A 26,691-nucleotide genomic window follows, 5' to 3' on the forward strand; every position below is an offset into this window, starting at 1 on the left:
GATCTTGTCCCTGACATCCTTAGAAAGCTCTTTGGTCTTGCCCATGTTGTAGAGGTTAGAGTCAGACTGATTCATTGAGTCTGTGGACAGGAGTCTGTTATACAGGTGACCATGTAAGAGTTGTCTATAATGCAGGCACCAAGTTGATTTGGAGCGTGTAACTGGTCTGGAGGAGGCGGAACTCTTAATGGTTGGTAGGGGATCAAATACTTATTTCTCTGTGCACAATGCAAATAAATATATAGAATTTTGACAATGTGATTTTCTTTTTTTTTTTTTTTATATATATATAATCTATCTCTCACTGGTAAAATTAACCTAGCCTAAAAATTCTAGAATCACATTCTATTTTGGAACCTTATTTCACTTATGCCTTACAATCCAAAGATCTGGATTACCTGCTTGCAACATCTCCGTGTTGGAATTTGACGCAGAGTGCTGCTTATTTCTATCTATCTATCTATCTATCTATCTATCTATCTATCTATCTATCTATCTATCTATCTATCTATCTATCTATCTATCTATCTATCTATCTATCTATCTATCTATCTATCTATCTATCTCATCTCTATCTATCTATCTATCTATCTATCTATCTATCTATCTATCTATCTATCTATCTATCTATCTATCTATCTATCTATCTATCTATCTATCTATCTATCTATCTATCTATCTCATATCTATCTATCTATCTATCTATCTATCTATCTATCTATCTATCTATCTATCTATCTATCTATCTATCTATCTATCTATCTACCTACCTACCTACCTACCTACCTACCTACCTACCTATCTATCTATCTATCTATCTATCTATCTATCTATCTATCTATCTATCTATCTATCTATCTATCTCATCTCATCTCTATCTATCTATCTATCTATCTATCTATCTATCTATCTATCTATCTATCTATCTATCTATCTATCTATCTATCTATCTATCTCTCTCTCTCTCTCTCTCTCTCTCTCTCTCTCTCTCTCTCTCTCTCTCTCTCTATCTATCTATCTATCTATCTATCTATCTATCCACTACCGTCCAAAAGTTTAGGGTCACTTAGAAATTTCCTTATTTTTGAAAGAAAAGCACAGTTTTTTTCAATGAAGATAATCAGAAATACACTCTATACATTGTTAATGTGCTAAATGACTATTCTAGCTGCAAACGTCTGGTTTTTAATGCAATATCTACATAGGTGTATATAAGCCCATTTCCATCAACCATCACTCCAGTGTTCTAATGGTACATTGTGTTTGCTAACTGTGTTAGAAGGCTAATGGATGATTAGAAAACACTTGAAAATCCTTGTGCAATTATGTTAGCACCGCTGTAAACAGTTTTGCTGCTTAGAGGAGCTATAAAACTGACCTTCCTTTGAGCTAGTTGAGAATCTGGAGCATTACATTTGTGGGTTCGATTAAACTCTCAAAACGGCTAGAAAAAGAGAGCTTTCATGTGAAACTCAACAGTCTATTCTTGTTCTTAGAAATTAAGGCTATTCCATGCGAGAAATTGCCAAGAAACGGAAGATTTCCTACAACGGTGTGTACTATTCCCTTCAGTGGACAGCACAAACAGGCTCTAATCAGAGTAGAAAGAGAAGTGGGAGGCCCCGCTGCACAACTGAGCAACAAGACAAGTACATTAGAGCCTCTAATTTGAGAAATAGACGCCTCAAAGGTCCTCAACTGGCAGCTTCATTAAATAGTACCCGCAAAACGCCAGTGTCAACGTCTACAGTGAAGAGGCGACTCCGGGATGCTGGCCTTCTGGGCAGAGTGGCAAAGAAAAAGCCATATTTGAGAATGGCTAATAAAAGGAAAATATTAATATGGGCAAAAGCACACAGACATTGGACAGAGGAAGATTCGAAAAAAGTGTTATGGACAGACGAATCGAAGTTTGAGGTGTTTGGATCACACAGAAGAACATTTTTGATACGCAGAACAACTGAAAAGATGCTGGAAGAGTGCCTGACGCCATCTGTCAAGCATGGTGGAGGTAATGTGATGGTCTGGGGTTGCTTTGGTGCTGGTAAAGTGGGAGATTTGTTCAAGGTAAAAGGGATTTTGAATAAGGAAGGCTATCACTCCATTTTGCAACACCATGCCATACCCTGTGGACAGCGCTTGATTGGAGCCAATTTCATCCTACAACAGAACAATGACCCAAAGCACACCTCCAAATTATGCAAGAACTATTTAGGGAAGAAGCAGGCAGCTGGTATTCTATCTGTAATGGAGTGGCCAGCGCAGTCACCAGATCTCAACCCCATAGAGCTGTTGTGGGAGCAGCTTGACCGTATGGTATGCAAGAAGTGCCCATCAAGCCAATCCAACTTGTCGGAGGGCCTTCTGGAAGCATGGGGTGAAATTTCTCCCGATAACCTCAGCAAATTAACAGCTAGAATGCCAAAGGTCTGCAATGCTGTAATTGCTGCAAATGGAGCATTCTTTGACGAAAGCAAAGTCTGAAGGAGAAAATTATTATTTCAAATAAAAATCATTATTTCTAACCTTGTCAATGTCTTGACTATATTTTCTAGTCATTTTGCAACTCATTTGATAAATATAAGTGTGAGTTTTCATGGAAAACACAAAATTGTCTGGGTGACCCCAAACTTTTGAACGGTAGTGTATATATATGTATATATATATATATATATATATATATATATATATATATATATATATATATATATATATATATATATATATAAATAAAGCAAAAATCAGGCAGCACTCCGTTTATGAATGTGAAAGAAGAGGGTACTTTTATTGTCCCATAGGCATTACCTATGGGACAATAAAAGTACCCTCTTTTTTCACCTTCATAAACGGAGTGCTGCCTGATTTTTGCTTTTTATATAACTGGGATCTTGGTCTATCCCTTGGGCTTGCACCCACGCTATACTGGTGCTGCTGGATCCATTTGTCTATCTATCTATCTATATATATATATATATATATATATATATATATATATATTATACACGCACAGGGCCGATCGTAGCTTTTCTGTTGTCTGAGGCAAAAATTTAAAATGGTGCCCCCTCATCCGCCAAAAAATCATAAGAAATCCAAGTAGCCAACCTCTATTGGAAGTTTATAGTATTAACTTTTCTTTTTTTGGTAGGTTCCGCTGGACCGATTGGACTAATTTGAAGATTTGTTGGACTACTACGATGATTTATGTTTATTTTTAGATAGAATGGTGAAAGAGGGTTGCATGAAAGAGTTTTTAGTTCAATAAAATATGTTTTTTTTTTACAGCCATCTTTAAATTGATTCTGATAACTTGCTGCAGGTTGATACCACACAACAAAAGCCATTGAAAAAATAATTGAAAATGTCAAGATAAGGGATCTAGCCACTATTTATGTAATGCGTTAAAAGTCAAGATAAAGAAGGCTACATCTGTATGTCTCTGTTTTTTAATACTTTATTAGCGCCTTAGTAATGGCATACCTCCCATCTTTCAAGTAACGCAAAGAGGGACAACCAATGCGGCAAGTTTTTTTCCATTTAAGCCACACCTCTGTTACCACCTAATCCCCGCCCATACAGACCCGGATCAGCCCACACAGTATCATGCTCCCATAGTGCCTCCCACACAGTATAATTCCATATAGCTGCCCCATACAGTATAATGCCCTCACAGCTGCCCCATACAGTATAAAACCAACACAGATGTCCCAATACCGTATAGTGCCCACTCAGATGCTCCCATGCAGTATAATGCCCACACAAAGTCTCCCATGCAGTATAATGCCCGAAAGTTTCCCCATACAGCATAATGCCCACACAGATGGCCCCATACAGTATAATGCCCCATACAGTATAATGCCCCCATAGCTGCTCTTATACAGTCTAATGTCACATAGCTGCCATATACAGTATAATGCCCCTTAGCTGCCACCATGCATTATAATGCCCCAACAGCTTCCCATACAGTATAATGCCCCTCTAGCTTCACCCATACAGTATAATGCCGGCCCCATACCTCATAATGGTCTCATACCGTATAATTCCCCCTTAGCTGCCACCATACACTATAATGGCCCCTCAGCTACCACCATATGGTATAATGTCCCTATAGCTTCCGTCAGACAATATAATGCCTTCATAGCTTCCTCCATCCAGTATAGTACCCCCATAGCTTCCCCCCATACAGTTTAATGCCGCTTTAGTTGCCACCATACAGTATAATGCCCCCTTAGCTGCCCCTATAGATTATAATGCCCCTTTAGCTGCCATCATACAGTATAATGCCCCCTTAGCTGCTCCAATACAGTATAATGCATCATATCTGCCCCATACAGTGTAATTTCACCTCAGCTGCCCCCATACAGTATAATGCCCCCTTAGCTGCCCCTAGTGCCACTGCCCACATATAAAGTGCCAGTGCCCACGTGGATAGTGCCACACCCCCTAAAAGATAGGGTCACCCCCCTGTAGATAGCGCTACCCCCTGCTGTAGCCATTGGCCAGGGATTCCGCTATGGACAGTGAGATCAGGGATTCCCTCTATGAGCTTAATCCCCGTCCACAGCATCGGCAATACTCTGGCATGGGATTCCACTGTACCGGGGAGTCCTTTGTACTAATGCTGAAGCAGGGACCTGATGGTTCCCTGCTTCATCATTGGGTTCAACTGTACCTGCGTCCTGCGAAAGCAAGATACAGTTGACACTGGGAGTCCAGGACATACCACCGGCTGCCTGGATCGGAGGGACACCCCTCGAATTCCGGGACTGTCCCGTTGAATCCAGGACATTTGGGAGATATGTAATGGCCACTGTCTGATTGACCGAATTCCATTACTAGGCTGGGGCTTAGTATTAGTCCGTAAAAAGGCACTAACCCCCATTATTACCCCAGTACCCATCGCCACCAGGGGTACCGGAAAGAACCATCTGAAGTGATGGACAGGTAACGGGCGGCCGCAGGCTGGTACTACTAGGCTGGGAAGGGCCAAAAACCGTGACCTTCCCACCTTAGTAATGCTAGGCTGCAAGTGCTTTATTGTATCTGGTTGGTTATGAAAAATGGGGGGGACCCCACATAGTTTTTTAAAATTATTTATGTATTTAAAAAAAAACTTACATGGTTTTCCCCCCATATTTCATAACTAGCGGCTGCACCAGTAACCCGACCATCGTTTCAGATGGTCGGGTACTTGATTGCGCCCAGCTGTTCATGATACCCCTGCTAGCGGTCGGTACCGGGGTAATAATATGGGTGTAACATCCACGGCCTGTCCCACTCACTTGCCCCCCCCGATGGCGACGACTGCAGACTTCCATGTCCGCGTCGGCACCTCCCTCCCAGGAGACGCCAGCGCTCGTATCCGCCCATTTCTGCACTGGTCTCTAAGGTGCGCGCGCGTGCTCGTTCCCGGCCTTAATGGACCAGTGAGCACATATGTATTTAATTAATTACTCCCACATCACCCTGTACTATAAGTAGGGCCCTGCCCTTTTACTCCTTGCCTGAGCGTTGTTGTGTTTACCCATGTTAGTCTTGCAAATGGTCCCTTAGTCGTATCCTGTTCCCAGTGTTCCCGTGCCCTGCTACCTGTATCCTGTATCCCATGCTGTGTTTGTTCCTGTGCCCTTTCCAGTGTTGGAGTCATGTTGTGCCATCTGCCACACCTGCTGTCATTCACCACGTCTGGTGTCGTCTGCCACGCCTGGTATCATCCGGAACGTTTTGCGTTATCTACCGTCAAGATCCATCTGTGCTAAACCACTACTGCTGTCTAGACTATTACAGGTACTCCCGTACTAGGACTTTGCATAGACTGTGTATACTATTGATTGGCCAGCTGCAACTCCGCTACGGCCTAGTGGGTCCACATACCCATCGTGGATCGTGACAGGATGAGTGCTAGCCTTTTTACTGACTAACGCTAAGCCCTGCCTTAGTAATAGACGTTGTCAAACAGACAACTGCCATTACTAAGGCGGTAATAATGTAGTAGAAAACACAGAGGCATAAGATTTTTTTTATTGAAATAAAAACTCCCTCACACAATCCTCGCTAACCATTTTTTTTTATTTAAAAAAAAAATAAAGCATAAATCATCGAAGTAGTCCAACGAATCTTCGACCTAGTCCAAACGGTCCAGTGGAACCTGCAAAACAAAAAGGAGCAATATGAAAAATAAAAAAAACTTATAGTCACCCACAGCAGTCTTCTGTCTTCTTTTTTTCTCCCTTTGCCGCAATAGAAACTAGACGTAAATGAAGTCTAATTTTTATTGTGGAGCACAGGAACTAGAGATATGCAAGAAGTATTAATAGATATTAATAATTCTGACGCATCTGGGAGGTCCTGTGTGCCAGAACACGCTAATGCAGGGTGTCACGATCTGTGGGTGTGTGGACCCACTAGCCGCACCACTGTAGCGGGAGTGGCAGCTGACCAAACTACAGTGTACCAAGTTAATATATAAAGTCCAAGCACAAGAGTACCTGTGATAGTCCCGACAGTAGCAACGGCAGGCACAGATGGGATCTTGACGGCAGGTGATGCAGACGAGGACACATGACACCAGACGTAGTGTAACACAGCAGACGTGGCAGATGGCAGAACTCGACTCCAACACTATAGCGGGCACAGGAACAACTACAACACGGGATACAGGATACAGGTAGCAGGGCACAGGAGCAACGGGAGCAGGATAACACTAAGGGACCATTTTCAAGACTAACAGAGGAATACAAACAACGCTCAGGTAATGAGCAAAAGGACAGGGCCCTACTTAAGTCAAAGATGATCATTGTAATGATGGGGTAGGGAGACAGACAGGTGAGCCCTAATCTACCCACCACTCAGTCCCTGCCTACTTGCATGACCCGTCCTAGGCGACGGCGTACAACTGGGCAACGGTTTCTACGCTCAATATGTGCACGACAGACAAACAGACAAGGGTACACAGAAGCTAAGGGAAATGAAGCAGTAGCCCACGGCAAGACCATGAGCAACAAGAGTAGTGAACGAGCCGAGTCAAAGCAGGAGTGTACGAGGTAACAAACGCAGAGCAGGAGCGTAGTCAGTAAAGCCAGGGTCAAAATGAAGCAAGGTCAATAATGATAGCAGGAGCAGCAGAGCCAGGAAACAGGAAAGAATCACAGGCAGAGACAAGCAGGAAATGAGGGTATAAATAGAGCGAGGGCGGAAGCTAGAACCGTCTGGCCAGGCTGTGATAGGTTCTTCCACTCCTGAGCCTACCAGCCTGAGTGGTAGCAGATCGGCAGTCACTCTATCAGACTTAGGAGCAGGTGCAGACTGATTAACCACGGGCGTCGACATAGAAGCTGTGTCTGGCAGATCCTTTACAGTACCCCCCCTTTTATGAGGGGCCACTGGACCCTTTCTAGGTGGACCTGGCTTATTGGGGAACCGAAGATGGAACCTCCTGAGCAATACCCCACCATGAACATCCCGGGCGGGTACTCAAGTCCTCTCCTCAGGCCCGTATCCTCTCCAATGGACCAGGTACTGGAGGGAGCCTTGGACCATCCTGCTGTCCACAATCTTGGCCACCTCGAATTCTACCCCTTCAGGGGTGAGAACAGGGATCGGAGGTTTCCTCGAGGTAGCCAAGGATGAGGAGCAGCGTTTCAGGAGGGAGGCATGAAACACGTCGTGTATTTGAAAAGACGGGGGTAACTACAGTTAAACGTGGGATTATGCATCTGCAACCAGGGAAGGCCTAAAACCAAATCGGACGATAATCCCGGCATCACCAGTACAGAGCACTGCTCCAAATGCATGGAGCCAACAAGGAGTTCAACAACAGGGGTATGCTGTGTAAAATAACCATTAGCAAGTGGAGTGGAGTCGATACCCACTACCGGGACAGGTTTAGGCAAATCAATCAATGGCATAGCTAGAGACATGGCAAATTCGACCGACATAATATTAGCAGAAGACCCTGAATCCACGAAGCCACTAGCAGACCTACCCTCAAAAGAGACCTGAAAGGGAACAAAGATCTTATTAGGTTTCATATTTACGGGAAATACCTGTGTGCCCAAGTGACCTCCCAGATGGTCACTTAGGCGCGGAAGTTCTTCCGGCTGCTTATTATTATGCCTAGGACAGTTGTTCACTTGATGCTTGTCATCCCCACAGTAGAAGCAGAGACCATTCTTCCTGCGGAGCTCTCTACATCACAGTTTTTTCACAGCACGTATTTGGATTGGGCTGTGAAATTAAAAAAATAATTTTTTTTCCAATAAGATGTAATGTTTTATAAAAATTTCTTCTTTTCACAGGGAACAAAATACCCCAATTTGTTGCCCAATTTGTCCTGAGTGCGTAAATACTCCATTTGTGGTGATAAACTGCCGTTTGGGCCCATGGGAGGCCTCAGAAGGAAAGGAGTGCTATGTGTTCTTTGGAGCCCAGATTTTGCTGGATTGGTTTTCGGGTGCCATGTTGCATTTGCAGAGCCCCAGAGGTATCAAAGCAATGGAAACCCACCAGAAGTCACCCCATTTTGGAAACTACACCCCTCAAAGAATTTATTTATGGGTGTTGTGACCGTTTAGACCCCACAGTTTTTTCACAGAATTTATTTGAATTGGGCTGTGAATTAAAAAAATTGCATTTTTTCCAATAAGATGTCTATTTTGATCAAAATTTCTTATTTTGACAGGGAACAAAATACCCTATTTTGTTGCCCAATTTGTCCTGAGTGTTGCAATACCCCATAAGTGGTGATAAACTGCGGTTTGGGCCCATGGGAGGGCTCAGAAGGAAAGGACCACCATTTGGCCTACTGGAGCTTTTCTGGTGCTAAGTCATGTATGCAGAAGCCCCTGAGGTACCAGTACAGCTGAAACATGAGAAGTGACCCCATTTTAAAAACTACACCCCTTAAGACATTCATCTGGAGGTGTAGTGAGCATTTTGACCCAACAGGTATTGTGTAAAAGGTAATGCGCAGCAGATGGTGCAGTGTGAGATTTGCAATTTTCTATATATCTATGCCATTTCAGTGTCCAATATATTGTGCCCAGCATGCGCCACCGGAGATATACACCCTATAAATTGTAATGTGGGTTCCCCCAGGTACAGCAATACCTTACATGTGGCTGTTATCAGCTGCCTGGGTGCACAGCAGGGCTCAGAAGGGAAAGATGAGGGGGATAAGCTGTGCGGAGTGCGTCAGGGTAGATGAAAAATCTAAGGGATGTATGATACATTTTTAAACACTTTCATACAGAGTCCTGGTTTGTCGGGAAACGTGTCACATTGAGATATTGTGTCCTCCCTTATCCCCCTCTTATAGCAGACTTTGCACCTCTTTTGACTTTTTCCCTTCATGCCAGTTTGGGGAACTTCTCCTGGGAAGTGCTGCCCTTGTACGATGCGTGTGGCCTCGCTTCCAGAAGTACTGGGTGCCCCCCCTTCTCGATCCCTAAAGATTAGGATCTTGATAATGATGTGCACGGCCAGCTTCTTATACCACACCGCATGGTGCTGTAGGGCTTCAGGACTTGATCTGACAAGTCCACCCCTCCCATGTACCTATTGTAGTCCAGGCTGCAGTCTGGTTTGGGGGTCTCTGTACTGGTACCTCGTACTGGTACATGGGTGCTGGTGTGGCCGTGTATTGTTGTCAATACAAGGACATCATTCTTGTCCTTGTACTTGACACACAATATGTTGCTGCTAGATTGTGCCCTGCTCTCACCCCTTCTTGTTTGCCCAAGCAGAGTCTTAGGGAGGCCTCTCAGATTTCTTCTAGCAGTGCTGCATGCCGCAGTACTTCTGGAAGCGAGGCACTTGAAGGACTGCAAGGACCCATTGTCAACCTTACCTGCCCAGGACCTTATACGATCCTTATTTGAAATAAAACACCAACACCTTCTTTATGGAAATGTGGAAGCGGCCACAGATTTATTATTATTCACAACCATCGGCATGAAGACATATATATATTTTCCTTTTCTCTCCTTCTCCTGAAATCCCGATGCTCCCTGTACTCCATCAGGCATGTAGGGTGCTAACTCTGTCTTCTTCGCCGTACTTTCCGCCAAGGAGGGGAACTGAGAAACCTACTCAGTACCCCGACCACCCCCACCAAGCAACGCCAGTCCTCTCTCGGCACCATCCAACAAATCTAACAGAAAGATATCGAGCCCGATATCGTTGAGGTGTACCCCATCCGGCGCCAGCAAATCAGCATTATCCCCTTCCAAGGACTGGTGCCGCAGCCCAACTCCACCTATCGAGCGAACGAATCGCGACACTTGCACATTAAGCAACCTGTGCACTCTCTCCAATCCCGCCAAGTTCCTGGCACCCCTCCACACCGACCGCGCCACTTTCTCAGACCATACCACCACGCAGCAAGCAAACAGATCCTGAAAACGCGCCAAATCAGTCCGAATTAATGATAACAACTCGGCCATTTTAACTTGGCCAATATCATTCCCCCCGGCGTGAATGATCAGGACAACAGGTCTGTCAGTGTGCCTCGTAACTGCCACTACTTCTGGCAGCAACTGCACCCACCGTAGTCCCCGGACACCTCTCCAGTGGACGTCGGCCTGTGAGAGGCCCAAATTCGGACCCAACGGACATATAAGTGCCCCAGGACCCAACGGACATATGAGTGCCCCAGGATCCACACCTGGGGTCGCCGCGACCCTAACAAAAGAGAAGTCTAACTAAATTCAAGCCCAATGCATCTACCTCCGTGGCAGCACCAATCCTAAACGAATGCTTACCAAACTCACCCGGTGGCAGCCCCAAGTATTTAAGACCAGCCTTAAAAACCGCCTCAAATTGAAAGCGCGACATTGCTGATCCATCTTGTTGTGTCAAGAATTGAAACCCGGCCGCCCGGACAAACACAAATTCTTGAACCAACCTTACCGGACAATCCTGGCCCCCAATCTTCCCAATCGACAACCAAGCTCCCCTCCCTGCCGTATCTGTTTTAGACCTCCGAACGCAGACCAGGAGGGAATCGCCCAATACCACCACATCAGATCCGAGAAGCCCACCGCGTGTGTTCACACTGGGAGGAACCAGCTCACTAACCCGCAATGCGGCAAAGAAAGCCAAAGAAAAAGCCGCGCCAAACAACGATACCTCATATTCGTCCCGGCACACAAAACACAAAATGGACAGAAGCCGACCCAGGAGCGCAAAGGATACCGGACGCCTCGTGTCACGGGAAAACGCCTCCTTTCTCCACCCTTTCAAAGACTGCCTAACGACAAAATCTTTTGTAACATCTCTACATCCCCACATTTTTAACATAATGGCCACCCCTGCTAAATGTTTACCTGCAGTGGCCGCACTACAACCCTCCTGACGTAATTGCACCAAACTCGTAAGGGTGATATCAAGGTGACAACCATCCTGTGATGGAAAATTACCCCCCGCAATCTCCAACCACCGATCCCACGCTCTGCAATGACTCTTCCAAGTCGCTGGCACCACAGAAACCCTCAACAGCCTCATAAGTTGTCCTCGACCAGGGCCCATAAGTGAAGGGGGGGGGACTCCCCTTCTGCCAAAGCTGCCGGGTGCAATTCCCAAAACCAAGGACATCTGTGAACGAGACAAAGCATCGGACATCACATTATGAACTCCCGGAACATGCTTCGCACGAAACCACACATTCAGTTCCAAACATTTCAAAACCAACCATCGTAATAAAGCTAATACCGGCAATGAACTAGACGACAAACCGTTCACCGCGTGCACCACCGCCATATTGTCTGTCCAGAATACAATCCGCTTATTCACCATCTCGCTACCCCACAAATCTATCGCAACTATGATAGGAAACAACTCTAATAACGTCAAATTACGTACCAACCCTAACTCTCCCCAATGCGAGGGCCAAGGGGACCTACACCAACTTCGGCCCAAAATTGCTCCAAAACCATCACTGCCAGCCGCATCCGTGAACAATTCCAAATCTACATTAGACAACTCAGCGTCCTGACAAACCGACCTCCCATTAAATGAACTTAAAAACGAATGCCAGACAAACAAATCCTTTTTCATCCAAGACGTTACCCGGATGAAATGATCCGGTTTCGATATACCCCTAGTCGCTAATGACAAACGTCGAGAAAAAACACGACCCATAGGAATTATCCGACAGGCAAACACCAGCAATCCCAATAACGACTGTAACTGCTTCAACGTCACTTTTTTAGACCCCATGACCTGGTCAACCTGGGACACCAAACTTGCCAATTTGTCCTCGGGCAAGCGAAAAATCATCTGGACGGTATCTATTTCAATACCCAAAAAAGACAAAACGGTTACCGGGCCCTCAGTTTTTTCTTCTGAAATAGGTACCCCAAAACGAGACATCACCTATCGAAACACCCGCAGCAACGTGCTGCACAACCCTGAGCCCTTAGGGCCCACAAAAAGAAAATCATCCAAATAATGAATGACCGAAGCAAACCCAGACTCCAAGCGTACTACCTATTCTAAAAATGAAGCAAACATTTCAAAATAACTGCAAGATATGGAACAACCCATAGGAAGGCACATATCAACATAAAAGGCACCGTCCAAACAGAAACCCAGCAGGTGAAAACAGTCTGGATGCACCGGCAGCAACCGAAACGCAGCTTCAATGTCGGACTTAGCTAAAAACGCGCCCTGGCCTGCAGCCTGCACCAACCTCACCGCAACATCGAAGGAAGTATACGAAACCGCCGCATCCGCCTTGGAGATCCCGTCGTTGACCGATCCGCCGCGGGGAAAGGAAAGGTGATGAATCAACCTAAACTTCCCCCGCTCCTTCTTTGGAACTAAGCCAAGGGGGGAAACCCGTAGGTTAAGATACGGCGGCTCGCTGAATGGACCTGCCATCCTCCCCAACTCAACTTCCTTAGCCAATTTCAGACGCGCAATGCCAACATTCTCATTGATCGACTTCAACTTGTCAGCCAATGACAATGTTGCAGAATATTCAAACGGAATCTCAAAACCATAAGAAAACCCACTAATGAGCACCTCTGCTTCCCGCCTCCTGTGGTAACGCTCTAACCATGGGCCCATCTCGAGAACGTTCACCGGGGTTCTCCGCTGCGCCGGAAGGAGGTTCCTTGGCCGGCTGCTTACCTCTCCGGAAACACCTGAGAGCCGAATGAGCGCCCCCACAGATGGAGCATTCATGTCAGAATTTGCACGTGGCAAAGAACCGACAATGACCCTCGTTGTAGAGCCAGCAGGCTCCCGTGGGCCTAGCGGCCGCAGCTCCAGGGGCGGGGCCTGGCGCTGCGGCCAAACTGGGAAAGGGGCGTTGCTGTCTGCTAGCTTGCGCTAAGATGAGCTGCAACAAAACATCCGTTGCCTTTGTCGCCCAGCTAATATCCGGCGTCAAAGCCAAACGACGCCGAAATTCTTCATCGTAACGCCACCAGGCTGCACCACCGTGCAACCTGTGGGCGCTGAAAATCGTGTCAAAATAAACAAACAACTCGGCCCCTTTCTCAGGGTGGCGCTGGCAAATAACATGAGCCAGTGTAGCATAACACTGTACCCAGTTGCCAAAAGTTTTCGCGACCTTAACTTTTTTATCGGAACCTCTCTCAAATACCCGCTCCTTATCGACAGTCACCTGCTCCATGGAGACCAAGGACCAAATATCCACAAATTCATTCCTCCAAATTTTTTCCTTGGTCTCCGCTGACAAATGAGTCCCGAGAGGAGCGACCCCACAGAACAAAGAATCCCGAAACGTTAGATTAGCTAAAGTATTCTCTCTCTCAGACGGGAGCCTAGCCCCCTCTGGTGGCACAGAGGGAACGGACGTTCCCTCATTCACATTCAAACCAGCCACCACGGCTTTTAAAACTGAAATCAGATCCGTACCAGCTACATTAGATTTATGAAGCCATGCGTCGCCGCAGGCCGACTCACCGCTCCCAGAGGGTCGTTCAGCCACTTGCCGCGGCACTGGAACCACGGCCTGAACCTCCTCCACCGACCCGGCGGGAGGAACAACCTGGGACAGCTGCTCACGGTCCTCCGACAAGTGATGCACCTCCCGGCGTCGACTGTGTCTCTGCGGCCGTGACGATCTCCTCTTCCTCGATTCCGATGAGGCGGATGCTGATGACGATGACGAGGAGGAGAATCCTTCACTGGATGACGATGACGACCGCCGACCATGCCTCTTCACGCCGCCTGATCTGCGACGTCTGCGATGGCCATGGCGACGATGTCTTCCAGAACGACATTTCCTCCCCCGTCTGGATCGCTCCCTCACTGAACTTACGGTAGAAAAATGCGACAAGGCAGGATAAGGGCAAAACGGACCAGACGTTTCCCTGACCCTACACTCACTAGAACAAACCCTACCGGGCCCCGACCCCTGCTGGTAGGGGACCGGAAAATACCTGAGGTTGTCAGTAGCAGGCGCAGCAGAAGTCCCTGCCCCCTGGCTGGGCTGAATACTCACTGCCCGCTTCTGCATACTACCAGCAATTTTCTTTGCATGGGCGCCGCCATCTTGCTTCCTGGCCGACTTGCGACAAACCTGAAGTCCCGCCTCTGCCCTCTCTCCAACCACTTCCGGTTGAACAGAGAGCAGAACGGGGAGTGATGACGTCAGCGCCGGCCGCTCGCGGGAACCGGAAGCAAGTCCCAGCTCCAGCGAACATGCCTCGTGGTAGGCAACCATGGCGGACCAGTCTCCTGGACCCGCCACACTCACCCCACTGTCCTGGAAGTCGCCTGCCTCGTCCGTACCCGCAGCTGTGGATCAAGGTAGGGTGTACCGTGCCTGCGCCGGTTTACCTACAGCTCTCTTACCACCATGGGGAGGGACGCCAGCGCGACGTGTGGAGGGGGGGAAGGCGGCACTATGTCACCCTACGAAGCGCCGGGTGAAATAGGCCTATGAGAAGCGCTGAGAACAGAGCGCGGCGGTGCAGCCATTACTGCACCCCGAACGGGAACGGGGCTGGGGCTTAAGCGAGCGGGGGGGGCGGATAACACGCTGCGGCCTACCTCGGGTAGCCGCTCCCGGCTGTTCCACGACCGGATCCGATCCTTCTTTCCTTCCTGTCGCCAACAGGGATTCCAGCCAGGCGGGCCCCTCCAAGGCCACCCGCTGTGCCACATACCGTAGAAGATCCTCCGCCATCTGTACAGGAACCGACAAGAAAAAACGCTCTGAAACTTCCAGCTCCAAACGGAGGATGTTTCTCCCGCTGCAGCTTGAAGGTAAGAGGGCGTTCTGCCCCAAACCCCAGCCTTATATCTCCTGAACCACGCCTCTCTTACCCCTTGTTCACAAAATCCTGATCCTGGGCATTATTTAAACGTTCCATCCTTCTTTAACCCCTCGCAGTCCCTGACACTTTCCCTAGCCACTTCAGTGTCTGCAAAGCGGGACGCTGGTATAAAAATTATCCAGGTAGAGGTGGTAATCCTGGTCCAGCAGTGGGTGCACCAAATCCCACACAATTTTTGCATTAACTCCCAGTAAGGGGGGGTATTCTGTGGGCTGAATACTGGTGTCCTTCCCTTCATATATCCTAAATTTGTAGGTATACCCTGATGCAATCTCGCACAGCTTATACTTCTTCACGCCATACCTTGCCCTCTTAGGCCTCATGCACACGACCGTAGTGTTTTTCTGGTCCGCAAATTCCAGGACCGTGTTCCGTGAAATGTCATCCGCAGTTCATCCGTATGTAATCCGCAAAATGCGGATGAAAAATAAAAAGCCTAGGTAAAACAAGATGACGACAGAACTCATTCCCGGTCGTCGCCTAGCAACATTTCCGCAAATCCGCAAACTGCGGATGACACACGGAGGTGTATCCGCAATTTCCACGGGCCCATTGACTTCTATTGGCATGTCCGCATCGAATTTGAGGCCCGTAATAAGACATGTCCTGAGTTTCTGCGGCACGGATTTGCGGACATGCGGAGACCCGTGAAAACACGGATAGTGTGTATGGGCCCATAGAAATGAATGGGTCCGCAATTCTCGCGTGGATTTGCGGGGGAATTGCGGACGCAAAAACACGGTCGTGTGCATGGGGCCTAACTCGGCAGGTACTGGCGGAATTGAAGTCTCCCTTTAAAATCTACCAAGGACTCATCAATAGAAATACACTTCTGTGGGGTGTATGCTTGGGCAAACCGAGCACTGAAACGGTCTAATAGGAGTCTCCGTTTATACTCGGGGTGGGCACTGCTCATTATCAGTATAATTTAAGAAGCGAAGTATTGCCTAATTAATTTTTTTTAGGTTCCAGTTCAGTTCTGAAGTTGCTTTGAGGGGCCTATATATTAGACACCCCATCAAACACCCCATTTTAGAAACTAGACCCCTCAAAGTATTCCCAACAGCATTTAGAAAGTTTATGAACTCTTCAGGTGTTTTTTTAGAGCAAAGTAGAGGTGAAATTTGCATATTTATTTATTTTTGTCAGAAAATCCTTTTTATACCATTTTTTTCTATAACACAAAAGGTTTTACCAGAGAAACGCAACCTAATATTTATTGCCCAGATTATGCAGTTTTTAGAAATATCCCACATGTGGTCCTAGTGCGGTAATGGACTGAAGCACCGGCCTCCGAAGCAAAGGAGCACCTAGTGGATTTTGAGGCCTCCTTTTTATTAGGCACCATGTCCGGTTTGAAGAGGTCTTGTGGTGCCAAAACAGTGGAAATCCCCAGAAAGTGATCCCATTTTGGAAACTAGACCCCTTGAGGAATGCATTGTAGTTTTCTTGGGGTGCATGCGGCTTTTTGATCAGTTTTTATTATATTTTTAAGTGGCGTGGTGACTAAAAAACAGCAATTCTACTATTGTTTTTTTATTCAATTTTTTTTACAGCGTTCACCGTGCGCTATAAATGACATATTCACTTTATTCTGCGGGGCGATACGATTACGGCGATACCAGATGTTTATAGTTCTTTTTTATGTCTTATGGCGTTTTCACAATAAAATACTTTTTGTAAACAATCATTCACTTTTTGTGTTACCTTATTCTAAGAGCCAGAACTTTTATATTTTTCCATCAATAAAGCCGTGCGAGGAGTTATTTTTTGCGTAACGAACTGTAGTTTCGATCAGCCCCATTTTTAGGTACATCCGACTTTTTGATCTCTTTTTATTCAATTTTTTGGGAGGTGAAGTGACCAAACAATTGTGATTCTGGTACGGTTTATTATTATTTTCTTTTACGGCGTTCACCACACTGGATAAATAACAAAAATATTTTGTAGATCAGGCCGTTACGGACGCGGCGATACCAATTATGTATAGTTTATTTGTTTGTTTATATATTTTTATTAATAATAAAGGACTGATAAGAGAAAAAGGGGGATTTTTACTTTTGTTACTTTTAAAACTTTTATTTTCTTATTTTTACACATCTTTTTTTATTTTTTTTTTACTTTATTACTTTGTCCCACTAGGGGACATGAGGAGAGGAGGCCCTGATCGCTATTCTAATACACTGCACTACATGCGTAGTGCAGTGTATTAGAACTGTCAGCTACTCACTGACAGCAAGCATAGTGGGTCCTGACCAGGTCAGGACCCACTAGGCTTCCGTCGATGGCATAGCCAGACGCCATTGTTAGGTGTCCGGTTGCCATAGTCACCATCGCCAGCCGCTATCGTGTAGCAGGCCGGCGCTTGTAGCTTAACCTCTAAAAAGCAGCGATCGGTATTGAACGCAGCTTTTAAGGGGTTAATCAGCGGGGGCACAGCGATCGGTCCCCGCTATAGGAGCTGCGGCAACTGCTGTACAAGACATCAGCTGTCACAGCTCCTGCATGTGTCGGGAAGACGGCCGAAATGGCCATTAATCCCGCGACTTAATATTCCGTCGCTAAACGCGAACAGGGTGGTCAGCGCGACGGAATATTACGTCGCAGAGCGTTAAGGGGTTAAAACATGAGGTTCTTATAAACATTTTTATCACATTGTATAAGTCCAGTAGCCACTTCTCGGAGGCCTCTTTTAATTGAGTCCCTACTCTATTAGGTGCAGCACTGCATGGCGGTCGCGGACTAGAAGGAGATCACATTAGGGTTTCCACATTTTTGCCCTCAGTTTGTCCACATGGAAAGGTGACATTTTTTATCTATTCACATGGTTGTGGTGTTGTGTGGTGGTCTATGTTGCTGTGGTATTGTGCATGTGGGGGAATGTGGCATAGAGCCAAGATGGCCTCGCCTTTCAGCAGGGGTAATGTTGAGCTCTTGGGTTGCCCCCTGCAGGTGCCTTGTTGCGGCGAAGACGGCTGCCGTGCAGTGCTGCACCTAATAGAGTAGGGACTCAATTAAAATAGGTCGCCGTGAAGTGTTAAGTGGACTAATACATTCTGACAATTATTTTTCTAAGAACCTCCTGTTCATGTTTGTGCAGCAATAGATGAAGGTATAAAAGTGGATGTGCGCTCCATGTCTTGTTCTCCCATGTTGGTAGATAAGTCATGTAATGTGTTTATAAAGATCCATCAGTAATCCGCTTCATGTAGACGACCTTTCTTATTTTTACTTGGTATATTATTCTTACTATTACTTTATAAGAAATGACTCGATACTTTACAGCTTTATGATATTTTATTGAGCTGATAATAATAATATAATATTCAAGCTTTCTGTGGACACCGGTGGAAGTGTCCTCCATGATTTTATAGGATAAAGTGGACTTCTTATATGGTCAGTGGTAGGCTTGGTGTTCACTGAGGTGAAGAGTTTTAATGGATGACCCTTCCAAGAAGAGATGGACCTGGCTGTGTGCCATCAAGAGGTCACGACCCTCCGGCTGTGTGCCATCAGGAGGTCGTCACCATCAGGCATTGTGCCATATCCAGATGTAAACTTCAGACTGGGGGCCATCACCTCAGTTCTTCACCACTGACAGCAGATGGTAGAGAATAGACAAACCCAACAGTGTGGTCATAAGGTGGCAAGAAGGTGAGATGCTGGTGATTTCAGGAGGCGTTACTCAACCTGTAATCTGGATGAAATAGTGATGGTTCAGGAACAGGTGAGCACTTGTGATGACTGAGGCATTTTTGCTCACCTCAGTCTTCTTCGCCTCTTAAGCATCCCCAGAAAGATCTTCTTCTCGCTCTTGTGCGTCTGGGTTCGGATGTACTGGGTTCTGGTGTTCTGGGTTCCGGTGTTCTGGGTTGTTGACGTTGATAGACCAGAATCCTCTCCTCATGACTATTAGAAGAAGGAGCTTTGCGTCCTATGTTGTCAGGAGGTATTGACCGGACCCAGACGATGTTACTGAATGCCACATTATACTTGCGTTTTGGTGACTCTTTCACATCGTGTAGAGCAGAAGCAATAGGTTCACTTGGAACATTCTGTAATACAGATTTATGATGTATTTCTGATGTTCTTGGTTCTGGTGTTCTGGGCTCTGGTGTTCTGGATGGTTGACGTTGATAAACCAGAGTCCTCTCCTTATGACTATTAGTAGAAGGAGCTTTGAGTCCTGTGTTGTCAGAAGGTATTGACCGGGCCCAGACGATGTTACTGAATGCCACATTATACTTGGGTTTTGGTGTCTTTTTCACATCCTGTTGAGCAGAAGCCGTGGATGGTCCAGGACGTTCCTTGTTAGACAGGACTGGTGTTCTCCTGGATTCTTGTACCCGAAATTCAGGGGTATAAATCGGCTCCTTACAAGCTTCTTGGTCTTTCAGAACATTTTCTTTTTCAGGAATATGACTTTGTTTGGTTGTGTCCTTGGCTTCGGCTGTACTTGTCAGAGGTGATTCTGTGTTTGGTTCTTCATCAGAATCAGAGGGCTCTTCCTCCTCCTCCTCCTCCCTCTCACTCAGGATAGGCACTATAGCCAAGGACAGTATAAGGACGAGTGGTGACATCATGATGACACAGGCCACGCCATTGATGAGCCGAGCAAGAAGTTTGATCTCACATTCAGAGGGGTCTTTTTTGGGAACCACAGGTGGTGGGTTGTCCTGCAATAGAAAGAGGAATAATAAAATCTTGTAGATATTAGGTTACCGCGCCATTTGTGTTCTTGCTGCGCCATTTTATCATCTCCTTTTCTTGTGTTGAATCTGCAAATTTTTACCTACCCCAAAGACCATTGCATTTTTCCAGTTGTAGAACCTCTGTAATATAATCGGCTTCTCACGGGGGGCAATAGATTCATTTGGAACATTCTGTAAGACAGATTTATGATATATTCATGACATGTCACATGACTGTCGCCATCACTATCTTAACCCCTTAAAAACACAGCCTATTTCGGACCAAAGGAGGCAGCAATATTTTTGTTTTGTTTTTCCTTCTTCGTATTCTGAAAGTCTTAATCTTTATTTGGTTTTCAGTCTATGGAGTCATATGAGGGCCTATTTTTTTTTAGATAAAGACATACATTTTAATGGCAAAATTTTGGGGTACATATAATGTATTGTATTAGTTTTATTAACTTTCTTTTGGTGGGAGAGAGGAAAAAATCAGCAATTCTACCATTGTTTTTTGGATTTTGTTTTTACAGAGTTCAACGTGCGCTATAATTGACATAATAAATTTATTCTAAGCGATACCAAATGTATATATTTTTTCATGATTTTCCACTTTTGCTCAATAAAAATCCATTTAAAAAAAAAAAAATATTTTATTGTGTTGCTGCATTTAAAGACCCCTATCATTTTTTATTTTTAGTCAAAAGAGCTCTATGTTGTCTTATGTTTTGCAGGACGAGTTGTAGTTTTTATTAGTACCATTTTGGGGTACATACTATATTCTTTTCACTTGTATTTCAGTTTCATTCAGAGGCGGGATGATCAAAAAACAGCAATTTTGCTGTTGATTTTTAGTATATTACGAAGGCAGTGATACCAAATATGTATAGGGTTTTTTTCATTTTTTGCAGTTTTTCCAAAATAAATGGCTTTGTACAGGGAAAAAACAGCGACTTCCTTTGTATTTTAAAATATTTTTACAAAATGTTTTTAACTTTTATTGTTCGTCCCACATGGGACTTGAACATCTGACTTTCTGATTACTTATATAATACATTATGTAAGACTTCTGTATTGCAATGCATTATATGTGTCAGTGTAAAACTGGCAGGCAGCTTATTAGGCTTCCGTTTATGCCAGACCTGCCATAGCAACCCATCGGCACACCGCGATCCGTTTTCATGAGCCCGGTGGAGTGACAGAGGGAGGCCACTAAGGGGTTAAAAGTTCAGGATCAGAGTTTTCTCCATTCCCGGCGGTTAGAGTCTCTGCTATCACAGCGTTGTAATACTACAGCAGCTCGCGTTAACTTACTGCAAGCCATGACGTATTATTACAGAGTAGGGTGGAAGGGGTTAAAATCGGGATGGTCACCATAGTAACACAGCAGAAATACCCGCTCTACCCACAACTTATACAGGAACTTTACCCTATAGGGTACCTGAATAATAAGCCCCAACAATAGAGAAGCTACTTACCCCAATGCAACACTCTCGTGTCCTTGTATGTCCAGGAGGAACGTACGGGTGCCCAACTGGGTCAGATAGAAATCCCTACAACACAAGTGATAGATGTAATGTAGACTCTATTCTATCCCGTGCAGGTAATGGGATTATTACATCTATATTCCTGTACAGCTGATTATTAGGATCTCCTCATCTACTTTATGTCTATTGTTTCTATGAAGAGCCGACATTTCCTGATAATAAATATTATACTGGTGATACAACCAGATACAAGCAAGTAACTCACCCCAAAGAGCTGGAATACGACCCGTATATGTGGAACCACGTCCTCAGACTGGAAATCCTGAAAGACAAGAAGTGGCTGTAATACCCCAGATAAGAAGAGTAAAGTGGGGGTTTGGTTGGACACCCCCTTATTTCAGATTGTGGGTCCCACAGAGACAGGATAATGACGGGAGCCCCCACTACTAGTGACCTAAATAATGAACTGCCCCCGAAATCACCGGACGTCCACTGTTCTCAATGCCGGCCTGTTGTCCTCCAGAGCTGAGAGACATATTACATGAGACTCTCAGCAGCAGCTAGTAGAGGGGGGCCCTGAGTGGGGGTGACCCCTCTATCAGCGTAATAGAGTAATGGACACCAGACAACCCCTCTAATAGGATGTTTTGTTAGAAATCAGTAGAAAGTTGTTGCGTTACCTCAAAGTTCCATGTTTTCTGGGGTTCGGAGGAACCTTTATTGAATGGAAGATATTTAATCCAGAAGAAAAGGTCCTGTAAGAGACAATATGATCATTATAGTCCTATATCTCCTGCATAGAAGAGCGCAGTATATTTATATATATGGTGAGGAATGTTCTAGAGGCCCAGAATGTAGCTAATCACAGTGCAGAAGCCAGTGACATCACACAACGTCTATTCCCATCCCCCCAAGTTCTACATTAGACATCCGCGTCCCCGTCATCCGTGAATAGAATAATCCATATATAATATCAGAAGAAGTTGTGGATTTACCTCCAGCGTCCATGGAATCAGGTTGTTGGTTGGACTTTCATATGATGGAAGGTGATGAGTCCAGTATGAAAAGTCCTGCAAGAGACAAAATCATCATTATAGTCACCTCCATCCCATACAGAGCAGTGTATATGTATATATGTGCACCCTATAGATATATATATAGTGTACAGACCCCACACTTATATCCGCTCTGACCATTCACATCCTCTGTATATTCTCTTGTCATATCTCCCCCTTCATAGCAGATAATTCTTACACCCCCCAATCACCTGACCCTGCCACAGCCGATTCTGAGTTACCGCCATATTGAATAAGGGAAACATACTCACCGGGAGCGTACCGCAATGTACGTAGTAGATCAAGTTCAAAGACAGAAAAAATAGGATAATCCTCATTTTCTCCAAAACGTCAAAGGGTCTCTCAGCACCAAGATGCCAATGAGATAGAAGCTGCAGGTGGGTGGAGCCACTTTAAATACCCCCAGCTGTGACATCACAATGTCGTCTGTGACATCACAATTCTCTTTGTGACATCATCACCGACCACACAATACCCCATGACATCATCACACACCACTAGACATCATATGACTCTGAGACTCTGGGCCTCATGTATCATAATCGTGTAATAGAAAAAATGTCCTTGTTGTCCATAGCAACCAATCACAGAGCAGCTTTCATTGTAGCACAACAGTTAGGAGATGAGAGCTGCACTGTGATTGGTTGCTATGGGTAACTAGGACAGTTTTCCTCTTATACAGTGTGGATACATGAGGCTGCCATCTTTGAATGATCTTCCTGAACCATTAAAAATGAGAATTATCGTCTTCAGTATGGAGGTACACTATGGAGGGGTCACATAGAAACATCAACATGGCCCTTCTCCTTGTGTGGACCCTAAAAAAATTCTCAACTCATCTACTCTCCAATATATATCTATCATCCTACTACATCTCATTATCCCCTACACATCCTTACATTCATCCAGAGCCCTCGATACCTAACAAGTGTGGCCCCCCCTGTGGAGCTGCAGATGTGGTTTGGGAGGCAGGAGAGGGGCCCAGCGTCTAGACACCCCTCCCCCAGACACTGACTTTGGACTCAGGAATTGTCCCTTGGGTAATGGCGGCTCCGCTCTGGACATTACTGCACTAACATGGCCCAATACTGAGTTACAGACTATGGACTTGTCACTATAAGAGGGGGTCACATGTACCCCATTTACTTATTGTTGGGCTTTATAGGGACAGTAGCAAGGACTCACAATGAAGTCCAGGACATTGCCATTATCGTTACCCCCTCCCCATCACCTCACCCTGCCGCAGCTGATTCTAGGCACCCGCCATATGTAATAATAGAGATGTACTCACCGGCAGCGTACCGCAATGTACGGGGTAGATCAAGTTCAAAAACAGGAGTAATAGGATAATCCTCATTGTCTCCAATACGTTAAGGGGTCTCTCAGCACCAAGATGCCAAAGAGATACAAGCTGCAGGTGCACGGAACACCCTTATATACCCCCCATTGTGACATCACAATACCCTCTGTGACATCATCACCCACCACACGACACCACGTGACATCATCACCCACCACACAATACCACATGACGTCATCACCCACCACACAATACCGCATGACATCATCACCCACCACACAATACCACATGACATCATCACCCACCACACTACCCTCTGTGACATCATCACCCACCACACTACCCTCTGTGACGTCACCCACCACACAATACCACGTGACATCATCACCCATCACACTACCCTCTGTGACATCATCACCCACCACACAATACCACGTGACATCTTTACCCACCACACAATACCACATACGACTAAATTGATGAAAGCAAGAAAAGATAGCAGGATCAAAATAGCACACACCCAATACAAATAGTTTGAAAAAAGAAAAAAAATTTATTGATCCAAAACATATATATATGACACAAATAAAAACATTTAAAAACATGTATGAACAGAAGCCCATGTGTAGATAAACAGGGCAATACTACAGTCACTATACTTGTCTCAATAGGACAATAATATACCAATAGATGGATAGTACTGGGTAAATATAAAGCCTCTACTCAACAACATACAATAATCACAAGAACCAGAAACCTGGGATTACCTGGTGCTCAGCATGCCAAGAATTGCTTTATAATGCAGCTTCCTCAGGGGAAATAGAATGCCACACACAATACCACATGACATCATCAGCCACCACACTACCCTCTGTGACATCACGCACCACATGTCACCACCATGTGACATCATCACTCAGCACAAGACGTCATGTGACCAGCACAATTTCCAGATTTAGTTATTTCTAAAGTAAAATCTTGAGTTTCTTGTACTGTCCCTGGACATTGGGGAGTGCTGGTGACGTGTGTGACAGTGCCATAGTGAGACTTCTCTTCTCCTGTATACCAGGATATATGATAAGGCCTCATGCACACGTTACGTATTTTGCTGCGGAAGATACTCACTAAAACTGCAGCAATACTCAGGAAACTTGAGGTGAAAACTGCACCTAATCATGCGTTTTTCTATACGTTTTTTTACATTTTGAAGAGATTTTCGGAGCGTTTTCATGCTGCGGGTTTTGGTGTGATTTTCCACAGCTCTAGGCAGATATAATTTGCAAGGGGAAACACAAAATAAATTGACATGCTGCGGATTCTAAAAATCACATTGCTGGTCAATTTCCGTCCCGAAAAATACTGCAGCGAGTACATGAGATTTCCTGGAATCTCATTGACTATGCTGGTACTGTATTACGCCATCCGCGCGGCATAGCCACACGTATACGCATCGTGTGCATTGAGCCTTACGCTGCTGTTACAGGGTGTATACATGTAGTATATGTCTCTGGACGCCATGTTGGTTGGGGGGTGCCAGTCTCTGGCTATCAGTCAGAAGTTTAGCAGTGTGGCTGGCGCCATATTCCTGCAGTGTCGGGGGAGGGGCAGCATGTAGCGGGTGCTGCTCCCATGGAGGGGAGGGATTTCAGTTACTATGGTAACATCAGTAATAAATATGGAGGAGCAGCGCTGACTTTTCAGGACTAATAAATAATCTTATTAATTGTGTAACGTTCCTGCACCGCCACTCGCCGTTCTCTATATGTGGATGTTACGTTATCAGGTGTAAACAGAGAAGAGGAATGACGCCATAATGCCGTTTTTCTATGTCATGTGACCAGTCCTTATAATATAATATCTGTACAGTTAATGTTCATTATATTATTTTCTAGCAGATATTTATAGCTGGAGCGCTGTTATTACTGATGCAGCGTGTGAGGAGATAAGATATTTTATAATAAACAATTCGCTCCTCACGACTCGTATCTGACTCGTATGTCGGAAATGTAGAATAGGTCTGAGCACCAAATATTTCACTGTATTTACACCAGACAACTGACATATATACATTACTAAATCTCCCCCGTACATCTCCAAACATGAAAAATCACTGGCTGCCTGCGCCACCACTAGGGGGAGCTGCTTCATATGGATTTATACAGATAGCGCTGAACTCAATGGAAGCTGTAAACATCTCTTTGTAGTGAGCTCCCCCTAGTGGTGGCTGCAGGAAATACAATGGGAGCTGCAGGAAATCAGGAAGCAGGAGGATCAGTGCCGGCCCCCCCTCACCTCGGGCCCCATAGCAGTGACGTGGTCTGCCTCTATGGTGTGTACAGCACTGAGTATATGTAGCTATTATGTATATGTACAGTATATAGTAGTAATAGTTACATATCCTATATATATGGGTTTGCATCAACAAAATCCCAATTCCAATACAGGTGATTTTTTTAGGCCATCCAACATACAGGACCCAGAAGGAGTACTAGGAGGGCAAGTCGCAGAAGGAATAGAACAAAGAAAAACGCGACCACCACTTTACGACCACAAGGAATGAGGAACCCACCCAACATGGGGAAATATCCTCAGAAACAGTGGTAAATATATCATCCACTGTTTTGACACCCATTATACAATCATTGGTCTTGTCCAAAGGACTGTCTTTCTGCCCAAGCCAAACGATGGATTGGTTTGGTTTGGAGTTGGATTTGTATAATTTCATTAGGAGTTTAAAATTAGAATTGTGGTTTAACATACGTGGGGTAAATACTGATTACAACAATGTTGACAGTGGATTCTGTCTGAACAGTCTTGGACTACATGACAAAA

Source organism: Rhinoderma darwinii, chromosome 3 (assembly GCF_050947455.1).
Source record: "Rhinoderma darwinii isolate aRhiDar2 chromosome 3, aRhiDar2.hap1, whole genome shotgun sequence".
Taxonomy (NCBI): domain Eukaryota; kingdom Metazoa; phylum Chordata; class Amphibia; order Anura; family Rhinodermatidae; genus Rhinoderma; species Rhinoderma darwinii.